The sequence below is a fragment of the Scyliorhinus torazame genome, chromosome 3 (genome assembly GCF_047496885.1).
Source record: "Scyliorhinus torazame isolate Kashiwa2021f chromosome 3, sScyTor2.1, whole genome shotgun sequence".
In the NCBI taxonomy this organism is placed as follows: Eukaryota; Metazoa; Chordata; class Chondrichthyes; order Carcharhiniformes; family Scyliorhinidae; genus Scyliorhinus; species Scyliorhinus torazame.
Window position 1 is genome coordinate 225,698,395 of NC_092709.1, and position 12,260 is coordinate 225,710,654.

General features: G+C 45.1%; 1 long non-coding RNA gene across 1 annotated transcript; it reads right to left on the reverse strand.

The window, feature by feature from the left end:
* Window positions 1-760: 760 nt before the first annotated feature.
* On the reverse strand, window positions 761-5,551 carry LOC140409578 (uncharacterized). Its single transcript, XR_011940403.1, has 3 exons — window positions 5,299-5,551; window positions 4,146-4,196; window positions 761-1,405 (listed from the first exon to the last, which is right to left on the reverse strand). It is a non-coding gene; the product is annotated as an uncharacterized lncRNA (long non-coding RNA).
* Between the last annotated feature and the right edge of the window lie 6,709 nt (window positions 5,552-12,260).

The window sequence follows — 12,260 nt, forward strand, 5'->3', positions numbered from 1 at the left end:
CACTTTTATAGGGCCCAGGGGCTTCCCGCCTCCCAGGGCGGCCCTTGACCCTGAGTCCCAAGTGATTGGATCTGTCCCCAATCTCTGGGGTCGATGTGTCCAATGGTGAGGCGATTCCTCGATCAGGGGGTGGTCGCTCACCTGTCTTTGTTTCAGCCACTGCAGGCGCCGACAGGTCTGGCCCGGTATTCAATTGCTAATATGTTGCAATTGTTCCCGGGGATAGCCGATTTAACTGTGGATGTCTGAGTAGATGGGCTGCAAACAGTCCTGAATGCAACTGCGAATACCTGGGTTGATGGGCTGTTGATAGCCCTGAGTATCGATCGGGGCTACCTTCCCAGAGCCGAATATGCAAAACTGTCTGCAGCTGCCTGCTTGTGTCTTCCTGGCTGCTTTTCCCAGCAGTCTTTCGGGTTAGCCGTTTTAAATGAGGATTTGGCCAGATTAATCGGAACGCAGCCATTTTACATGGCTACAGTAGTCACCGCAAGTTCATCCAAATGGTTTCTGTCGGAACAACGGCGGGGCGCCCCCAGGACCGGCGTCCGCGACGGGGTCCGCGGCCACAAGTCCGACACTGACAAGTTCCTCATCCATTGGTTCTGGAGAAGGCTCCCTTCAGGGAGGAATGTCCGGCGGCCACTGGCGTCGATCCGGACGCCGCCCACCCAAGGTACCGCAGGGGTGCGATGAGATGCTTTTGGACGGAAGGAGTTGCACCCCAAGGTGTGCACCTCCATTCCCTGTTGCTCCTGCACTCCCCATTCTGCGCTCTCTCGGGACAATACTATTTGAATGGCCTGTTGAAAAGTCAATGTTGGCTCAACAAACAACTTTCTCTGGGTGGCCGCATTGTTAATACCGCAAACCAAACGGTCCCGTAACATTTCTGACAAGGTCTCACCATAGTCACAGTATTCCGCAATCCTGCGTAGTCTGGATAGAAACTCTGCAAGGGATTCTCCTGGGGTCCTCTCAGCGGTATTAAACCGGTAACGCTGGACTATCGTGGCTGGGGTTGGGTTAAAAAGTTGCCCCACTATGTTCACAAGTTCATCAAACGCCTTGGTGTCCGGTGCAGCTGGGTACGTAAGGCTCCTAATCACCCCAAACATATGCGGGCCGCAGGCGGTGAGCAAAATGACCACCTGGCACTCATTTTCGGTGATGTTGTTTGTCCGGAAATAGTAACGCAGCCGATGTGCGTACTGGTTCCAACTTTCCAGCGCAGTATCAAAGACATCCAAACGTCCCTATAGAGGCATCGTGTAACAGAAAAAAAACTTCCAACCTGTATCCAACAAAAATCCAGAGGGTGGCTTCAGCAGCTTAGACAGCTATCCACTTTAACCCTTATCGCCAGTTTTGTGAGGGCCACAAAGAATCCAGCACGAGTTGAAGGCTAGAAAGAAATAACATTTATTTACAATAACATATATATATACAACAGCAGCAACAACTCCCTTGCTGCTCACTCCTCTCTAGCTGGTTCCATACTGGCCTGCCCTATTTATTGACTCTGCTAATGATTTCTCCGCCCCCCCTCATTGGGGAAGCTCATACTCCCTAAGGATTGTGGGATTGCCATTAGTCCCCAGCCAGTGGTAAGCAGACAGGTTAAAACAGATCCTGTAGATGTAGTATACCTGAACTTCCAGAGGCGCTTGATAAGGTATCGCTCAGAAGGTTAATACACAAGATTAGATCACATGGGATTTGGGATAATTTATTAGCTTGGATAGTAGACTGGCTGACAGACAGGAGACAGAGAGTCAGGAAAATGTATCTTTTTCTGGATTGCAAGATGGAACTAGTTGCCGCAGGGTTCGGTCCTTGGGACCAACTATTTACAATCTATATTAACGACTTGGATACAGGGTTAGAAGGTTCTTTAGCCATATTTGCAGATGACATTAAAATAGCTGGGACAGTAAGTTGCAATGAGTAAATAAGAACCTTACAAATGGATATATAAACAGGTGGGCCAAAATATGGCAGATGGAGTTTCAAGTGGATAAGTGTGAGGTCATCCATTTTGGTCGGAAAAATGGAAAGGCAACTTATTATCTAAATTGGGAGTGACTTTGGGGTGTTCCGGTACAGAGGGAACTGGGTGTCCTCATGGACGAGATGCAGAAAACAAGCATGCAGGTACAGCAGGTAATAAAGAATGCGAATGGAATGTTGGCATTTATAGCAAAAGGAATAGAATATGAAGATGAGGAAGTGTTGTTGAAACTATACAAGACATTGGTAAGACAGCACCTGGAATATTGTGCACATTTTTGGTCCCCTTATTTGAGGAAAGATGTAGTGGCATTGGAGGCAGTTCAGAGGAGATTCACTAGATTGATTCCAGAGATTAGGGGTTTATCTTATTTGTTATGAAATGAAGAAAGATGGATGGTAGCTGATGTGGAGAATTGACACAAATCTGTTGCGCCGAATGTTCTTTTTTGTGTTATAAATCTTTATGTAGTTCTATGTGAATCACATAGGGCGATGTTGGAAGCAGTATTCGTTCTAATGCCAGCCGTTAGAAAATGTCAGCCTTGACTCAGTGGCTCACGTACCACTAGAGATTTGAGCTCATAATCTAGCCTGATGCTTCAGTGCAGTACTGAGGGAATGCTGCATTGTCAGAGACGCTGTGGTTAGGGTGAGGTGTTTAAACAAAACCAAAGCCCTATCTGCCATCTCAGGTGGATGTAAAAGATCCCATTGCTCTGTTTTGTAAAACAGCAAGGCGATAGTGTCTTGGCCAATATTTATTCTTCAATAACCATCACTACTAGGGTTGTGTCCTGGGCCCAAACATCTTCAGCTGCTTCATCAATGATCTCCCTTCCATCATAAGATCAGAAGTGGGGATGTTTGCAGATCACTGTACATAGGTGGTACGGTGGCACAGTGGTTGGCACGGCTGCCTCACAGCACCAGGGACCTGGGTTCAATTCCGGCCTTGGGCCACCGTCTGTGTAGAGTTTGCACCGTCTCCCTGTGCCTGCGTGGGTTTCCTCTAGGTGCTCCGGTTTCCTCCCACAGTCCAAAGATGTGCAGGTTAGGTGGATTGGCCATGGTCAATTGTCCCTTAGTGTCCAAACAAATGTGTAGGTTACACTGAGGGGTTAATGGGATAGGGGGGGTAGTGAGCTTGGGTGAAGTACTCTTTCACAGGGTCAGTGCAGACTCGATGGACTGAATGGCCTCCTTCTACACTGTAGGGATTCTATGATTCGAAGGCAGATTGAGCCGTTTAGTTCCAAACTCTAGAATGTATAAGAATTAGGGGAGATCAATTTGAGGTATATAAGATGATAAAAAGTATGGATAAAGTAGACGTGGAGCAGAGGGGGGGATAGCTAATTAAATTCAATGTATTTATGAACATTTAAATGAGGTTCTGGCCCTTTGTGTATGTGAGCCTCGTGACATCACAATCGAGGAGTGAAGAAAATCTGGGAACCGATCTCTCTGGAGAGAATCACATTTCCTGACTCTCTCGGATTTTCCGCTCTTGTTGGCGATCCGGTGGGCCACTAACACGGGCTCAAAATCACCCCCTGTCTCTCTGGTGCTCACACAAATGATCATTCTTCAGTGCCTTCAAACTTTTTATTCAGTGTTTGTTCTCAACCACGATCACATTTGCACACCTCTAGCAGCGACTTGTCAGTAATTATCCATCTATGTAAGATGGTAGACATGTAGCAAATTCATTGGGAATGGAGGTGATTCATTTGGTGCACTTTTGCAGATGGCTGAAGCGACTAATTGGTGAGAGGTAGGTTCCTCCACAGGTGTCACATATGTGGTGGTTATCAGGTGTTGTGAGCTTTAATTTTCACAGCTGGCACCTATTACCAACCTCTGCAGCTGCTGATTATCATGGCGGTGCACAGTGACCCACAGGTAATGTTGTCATTTCACTCGGTTGTTGGCTAGTGTTTCACAGGTGAGTAAATTGTGGTTCAAGACCTTCATGTCACCTTTGCAAGGGTTCTTGAGGCAAAACTCTGGGCCTCCTACTGGTTGACTGGTTTCAGCTACCTCACCTCACAGAAACACCTTGGAAATGCATCAGTCTTCCATTCTGTGCATATACCTGAGCAAGCAAGTGCTGGCATACTTGGGAGATTTACCTTTGAGAGGGCTGTCATGTTCGTGATTTTTGTCCTTCCATGAAATACATGCTGCAAACAAAGAAGATGAAAATTGTTGAGCTTCCTTTCCCAATAAGATACAATATGGTACTGAAAACATTGTTCTCATGAACCAACATCTTGGTCCTAAGAATCAGCTTGGTGTTTCTTATACACATTTCAGGAATTGGCCAAAGACGATGGCTGCTTTTCATGAGCGTTTATCGAGTTTTGCTTCAAGAGACAGATTGTCATCATGGAGCAAATTTGCTGAACACTTTCAGCAGTGTGTAGCTTACTGTAGCCCAGTGTGGAGAAGTGGCACTCTGACCCAGAACTGCCATTTCCCTAATGCTTAAAGTAAGGGGGAAAAAATGACAGGTATGGGGGAGACAATCATGTGTCTTTATAGCTGAGTTTCGGTGTGAGTGACTAGCATGCCATCATCAGCATAGAGGAGATATCTGATCAAGACATGCTGAATTTCTGTTTCTGTTTTCAGTCTGGACAAATTAGAGAGCTTGCCGCCTGGCCTAGTATGCAGGTAAACTCCTTCCATATCTACAGGGAAGGCAAAGGTCCTGGCATTATAAAATATCACAATAACACTGACATATTTCAGGCAGGGGAAAACTGTCGCTCCATCTTGTCTGTCTATCCAATTTCCTCTTTCTTTGCAGTGAAATATCTCGACATCATTTTAATAACAATGAGTGCCTTCAGATGTCAGCAACTTGCTTATTTCTTATATGAAATCGCTTCAAATTTTCTGCTTGATGAGACAGACTAGCAGCTGCTGTCTCTTTTTGCGAAAGAAATTCAGTCTGAATCGATGCTAAGTTTGGCTTTCCTTATTGTGAACTTATTCCCATCAGTTCTGGATCTCTATGTTCCATTTCCGTTTCTAATTTATCAAAATCTACCTAATCTGAAAAAAATAATCATCTCATGTAAATTTTATCCGAATCAGAAACAAATGCTTCTGGAAGAAATGGAACAGGTTTAATCAAACAAAACAGATTGGATGTTTTAAGTAGCTGAAGTAGAAATCACAAGCTGCCACTTTTAGTGGAAAATAAATATACTCCACACAGATCTGTCTTTTTTCAGGACGGAGAAATAAAATATGAAGGTAATCAAAATACGAACATACAAAAAAAGTCGGCCATTCGGTCCCTTGAGCTTGCAATGTTCTCTGTATGCACGGATGGCGAGGTCTTTGTAGCTGAAGTGATCAGAGAACATACAACTTTGTAAATGAACAACCTGTTTATTAATTAACTAAAACACTAAAGGGTTTCTATGATGTCTACTAAGATTACAGTTGGATTTGATGGCTAAATACAAATAACTATGATTATTATTAATTACTGTTGACTCAGGAGCTGCTCGATCTGTGACTGCAGTCTGTGCCTGCAGTCCAGTTTGTGTGCCTCTGCTGTCTTTCAATGATGTTCTCCTGTCCCCACGCCACCTGTGGTCGGATGCTAGAATATCAGTGGCTTTCTCATGTTGCCACGCCACCTGTGGTTGGATGCCAGAATGTGTCCTGTCTCACCATGTGGCCGCCTTCCAGTAACGTTCTCCTGTCGTCACCCCACCTGTGGAGGATGCATGCAGACACTAATGTTTACATACAGTTTGGTTATTATATTATATACATAGATGATAGTTCACATATCATCACAGAGCCTACTCCACCATTTGATAAGATCATGGTTGATCTGTTTGTGTTTCGAATTCCACATTTCCATCTACTCCCGATAACCTTTGATTGCCTTGCCTAATATGAATCTGTCTACCTCAGTCTTTAAAATATTCAGTGATCTCGCTTTCACCGCCAGGCAATGACCATCTCCTACAAGAGAGGATCTAACCACCGCCCCTTGACATTCAATGAATCCCCCACAATCAACATCCTGGGGGGTGACCATTGATCAGAAACTGAACTGGATTAGTCATAGTAATACTGTGGCTACCAGAGCAGGTCAAAAGTTGGGAATCCTTTCAGGCTCAAAGGGCCTGATGGCCTACTCCTGCTCCTAGCTCTTATGAGTAACTCGCCTCCTGCTGCCCCAAAGCCTGTCCACCATCTATAAGGCACAAGTCAGGTGTGTAATGGAATACTCTCCACTTGCCTGGATGGATGCAGCACCAACAATAGTCAAGAAGCTCAACACCATCCAGGAAGAAGCAGCCCGCTTGATTGCTCCCCCTTCCACAAACGTTCAATCCCTCCATCACTGACAAACAGTGGCAGCCATCTGTACCATCTACAATGTGCACTGCAGTAACTCACCAAGATTCTTTAGACAGCACCTTCCAAACCCACGACCACTACCATCTAGAAGGATAAGGGAACCCCACCACTTGGATGTTCCCTTACAAGTCACTCACCACCCCGACTTGGAAATATATTGTTGTTCCTTCGCTGTCGCTGGGTCAAAATCCTGGAACTCCCTACCTAACACCTCAAGGACTGCAGCAGTTCAAAAAGACAACTCACCACCACCTTCTGAATGGCAACTAGGGATGGGCAATAAATGACGGCCTAAGCAGCGTCGCTCACATCCCGTAAATGAATGTTTAAAAATTCCTTTCTCAGTCAAGTGCTGCCTTGATGTCTCACCTCACCTCTGGCATTCAACTCTTTTGTCCATGGTTGAACCAAGGCTGTTATGCAATCAGGAGCTGAATGAGCCTGTTGGAACCCAAACTGAGCATCCGTGAGAAGACTCTTTCAGACTGTTGAACACCAATCCTTTACACTGTGTCAATTGCAATAATATGTTCAGGTTATGGTCCTTTTCTTGCTTTGTTCTTCCTACAATGGCAATTTCATCAGCAATACAGATGTATCCTGGAACATACATGTAATGTCGTCCATTTGAGCATGAAAGAGATCCTGCCTAACAGATATCCCAAATAGAAGTAATTGAGAACAGTATTTTCCGAACGAGGTATGAAATGTACTGAGTTCCTGGGACTTCCGTGAGATATGTACTGATGAGCATTAGGTTTTGAGAAAGCTTTTGCACCTACAAATTTCAGATTTAACTCTTCCAAAGTGGCCATTTTGTAAGAACAATGTTTCAAAGCTGCATTTAAATGTTGCGGCTTGAGGCATACTCTCAATGATCTGTCCATACTTATGACACTTGTGATGGAGCTATTCCAGTCTGTGTCCTCCAGGAGTCCTCTGATGACCTCATCTTTCTCCAATTTATCTAGTTTGACTTTCAATTTCTCTTTTAAGTGGATGTTGCACTTATGTGATGGATCAATGGACGGATTTGCACTTTCCTGCAAGTGTAATATTGCAGCTTCCTTTAAATTTTGTAAAAACATTCTGGATATTTTGATGTTAGGTCATGAGCTGAGGCCGTAGGGATAATTTCTGAGGCTGATCTGTGTGTGGAGTCTGAAGGATTCCAAGGACTGTCATGGAGTGTGAGGTTATGACATGCTGGTAGATCTGCAATCACCAGACCTTTAGTCTCGATGATGTATAACATTTGTGGCACACGGGATGATTGATTGTCCTTGCACTCCAGAACTATGAGTCCTGCACATGGAATTAGTGAACCGTTGCATGCTGAATGTTTCACAGCAGTAGGTTTCGCCATGGCCCTCCACATCTGTGGATACATGTCTTTTAGAATTTTCAGTATGTTGGCACTTGCCACATGTCAATCTTAGCCAATAACAGATAGTTACCAACTTTCTCAGGGCAGGTAATTTGAATTTTGGCAAACACTTCAGATGGTGAGATAGCATCAATGTTCTCCATGTGATTACAGTACGAAGTCTTACAACACCAGGTTAAAGTCCAACAGGTTTGTTTCGATGTCACTAGCTTTCGGAGCGCTGCTCCTTCCTCAGGTGAATGCAGAGGTCTGTTCCAGAAACACATATATAGACAAATTCAAAGATGCCAAACAATGCTAGGAATGCGAGCATTAGAAGGTGATTAAATCTTTACAGATCCAGAGACGGGGTAACCCCAGGTTAAAGAGGTGTGAATTGTATCAAGCCAGGACAGTTGGTAGGATTTTGCAGGCCAGATGGTGGGGGATGAATGTAATGCGACATGAATCCCAGGTCCCGGTTGAGGCCGCACTCATGTGTGCGGAACTTGGCTATAAGTTTCTGCTCGGCGATTCTGCGTTGTCGCGGGTCCTGAAGGCCGCCTTGGAGAACGCTTACCCGGAGATCAGAGGCTGAATGCCCTTGACTGCTGAAGTGTTCCCCGACTGGAAGGGAACATTCCTGCCTGGTGATTGTTGCGCGATGTCCGTTCATTCGTTGTCGCAGCGTCTGCATGGTCTCGCCAATGTACCACGCTTCGGGACATCCTTTCCTGCAGCGTATGAGGTAGACAACGTTGGCCGAGTCGCACGAGTATGTACCGCATACCTGGTGGGTGGTGTTCTCACGTGTAATAGTGGTATCCATGTCAATGATCTGGCACGTCTTGCAGAGATTGCCATGACAGGGTTGTGTGGTGTCGTGGTCACTGTTCTGAAGACTGGGTAGTTTGCTGCAAACAATGGTTCGTTTGAGGTTGCGCGGTTGTTTGAAGGCAAGTAGTGGGGGTGTGGGGATGACCTTGGCAAGATGTTCATCATCATCAATGACGTGTTGAAGGCTGTGAAGAAGATGACGTAGTTTCTCCGCTCCGGGGAAGTTCTGGACGACGAAGGGTATTCTGTCGGTTGTGTCCCATGTTTGTCTTCTGAGGAGGTCGGTCCGGTTTTTCGCTGTGGTGCGTTGGAACTGTCGATCGATGAGTCGAGTGCCATATCCCGTTCGTACGAGGGCATCTTTCAACGTCTGTAGATGTCTGTTACGCTCCTCCTCGTCTGAGCAGATCCTGTGTATACGGAGCGCTTGTCCATAGGGGATGGCTTCTTTGATGTGTTTAGGGTGGAAGCTGGAGAAGTGGAGCATCATGAGGTTATCCGTGGGTTTGCGGTAAAGCGACGTGCTGAGGTGACCGTCCTTGATGGAGACGAGTGTGTCCAAGAATGCAACTGATTTTGGAGAGTAGTCCATGGTGAGTCTGATGGTTGGATGGAACTTATTAATGTCATCGTGTAGTCGTTTCAGTGATTCTTCGCCGTGGGTCCAAAGGAAAAAAATGTCATCGATGTATCTGGTGTATAACGTCGGTTGAAGGTCCTGTGCGGTGAGTAGGTCCTGTTCAAACTTGTGCATGAAGATGTTGGCGTATTGGGGTGCGAATTTGGTCCCCATGGCTGTTCCGTGCGTCTGGATGAAGAACTTGGTGTCAAAGGTGAAGACGTTGTGATCCAGAATGAAGCGGATGAGTTGCAGAATTGCGTCTGGAGATTGGCAGTTGTCGGTGTTGAGTACTGAGGCTGTTGCAGCAATGCCGTCGTCATGGGGGATGCTGGTGTAGAGTGCCAAGACGTCCATTGTGACGAGGAATGTTCCTGGTTCAACTGGTCCATGGGTGCTGAGTTTCTGTAGGAAGTCCGTCGTGTCGCGACAGAAGCTGGGTGTACCTTGTACAATGGGTTTCAAGATGCCCTCGATGTAGCCAGAGAGGTTCTCACACAGGGTCCCATTGCCTGAAACGATAGGGCGGCCTGGTGTGTTGGCCTTATGTGTTTTCGGGAGGCAGTAGAGATCTCCAATGCGGGGAGTACATGGGATGAGAGGACGTAGGGTGCTCTGAAGATCTGGATCCAAGGTCTTGATCAGTCTGTTAAGTTGGCGGATGTGTTCCTTGGTCGGATCTGCGGGTAACTGTCTGTAGTGTTCTTGGTTGTTCAGTTGTCAGTATACTTCTTTGCAGTAGTCCGTTCTGTTCAGTACGACAGTGGCCCCCCCTTTGTCTGCTGGTTTGATGACGATGCTGCGGTTGGTCTTGAGTGCGCGGATGGCATTGCGTTGTGCTTGGGTGACGTTCGGGGCTGTCTTGTGAATGCGACTGATGAATCTGGCATTGACACGACTCCTGACGGCTTGAGCATACATGTTGAGTCTAAGGCAGCGGCCTTCCGGAGGGGTCCTATTCGACTCTTTCCTCTTCGGTTGCCGCACCGCAGATCTCTCGGTCTGCAGTTCCGGTTCATTGGTAGTCTGCTTGGGTTCGCTGTTGGCCTCTTGGGGTCTGTGGAAGAATTCCCGGAGCCTCATTCGCCTGATGAATTCCTCCGTGTCTGCCGCGAGGCTGATGGGGTCCATTTTGGTGGTGGTGCAGAAATTGAGCCCTCTGCTGAGGACTTCGATTTCGTCTGGTTGAAGGGTGTAGTCTGACAAGTTGACAATAGATTTCCCTGTATTGTTTTCTACTGTGACACCGGGGGTGGCTTGGTTGCTGCTGGTGGTGATGCCAAGTTTCTCAAGCTTTCTGTTCTTGGTATGCATATAGGTGGCATAGTATTGTTGTCTCATCCGCAAACTCCATGTGATTGACAGTGTGAACACCTGTTCACCATTCTTCATCTCATTGAGCATATCATTGTCATTTTCTGGTTTCATTTTCTGGTTTGTCAATCATCTCATGTAATGTCTCTGGCAGGATGCTGGATGGTCATTCTTATTGCTTGAAGGTACCCCTTGTGTACAATCTACTTGTATCAATGCACAGCTCTTTGTAGCTACGTCAGCCTTTGCCCTGGTGCAAGTGGCCATCCCTACCACATGCCTTGCAGAACTGGTGGAAACCTGTTTCCTTAGTGAATGAAGAAGACCACACCTTCCACATGGCTTTCTCAGCCTGGGTGTTCTAATAAGTGTGCTAAAAATTGGGGTGCTGCTTAGGACCTGTAATCTTCCTCTACCTGCAAAGATCACTTCATATCAACATCCATCCTCGAGTACCTCTTCAACACTTTATGTTTTGAACTTGTCTCACAGATCCTCCTGGAATGCTTCCGTATTGAAATCCTTGGGAAATAATTAAGCAATAAATTTGTAAAGTAATAAAAACATAATAAATAATTTAAAACATAACACTGAAACATCCCATTGGAAATATGTAAAACAAGAGTAGGATCCATCACAAGAATGAAGGAAGAGCATGCTGGTGGTTAACCTCTTAATGGAATATTATATGAATGTGATTAATCACAATTACATTAACTAAATATAATTAACTAAGTAATCTGATTGACGAAATTAAATTGCATTTAACATTATTCATTGCCATTGTATAATAAACAAAATAACAACAGGAATTGTGTCATTCATTAGCTACTTCATACCACCTCACAAATTGATTGTGCGTATTATTACTTTATTTGACTGAAGTATGAGCAATTTGAATTAATGTTGTCTGATCATTCTCAATGTAGAGTTAATTTAATTTCTAAATGTCATTTCGTATTAATTCCTTTCTTAATTATCCTTCACTCGAATCCATAAGATGTATTGTCCTCAAGCATTATGTCCTTTGTGCCTTAAAACATTAACTATTATGTTAAGATCATCTGGTGGGAAAAGTGCAATGAGATCTTTGAAAGAGGTTTATTGATTATTTCCTGGGATATGTTAATTCTTAATGAATGTAGAAGAACAGTCAGACTTTTTTTTCCATTTCAATGTATTCAGTCAATTTTACCTTAATTCTAATTCACTTCAACTGGAGTTTCCAAAGAAAACTTGGGTTTCGAGCTAAATGGGTGATCCACTGCCCTCACAATGCTTTATACATTTCTGAATTACCATCTTTGTAATCTTTAATGCTTTAATTTTAAGAAGGAGCTCATTACTTGCCATTAATTAAGTTAAGTATTAATCCATTTGAAGTAAAAATAATTCACTGAACTACAAAAGTGTAAATCATAGAATCATAGAATGTACAGTGGAGAAGGAGACCATTCGGCCCATCGAGTCTGCCCCGACCTACTGAAAGAGCACCCTACTTAAGCCCACGGCTCCACCTTATCCCCATAATCCAGTAACCTCACCTAACCTTTTGGACACTAAGGGGCAATTTAGCGCGGCAAATCCACCTAACCTGCACATCTTTGGACTGTGGGAGGAAACCGGAGCACCCGGAGAAAACCCTCGCAGACACGGGGGAAAGTGCAAACTCCACACAGGCAGTCACCCGAGGCCGGAATTGAACCCGGAACCCTGGAG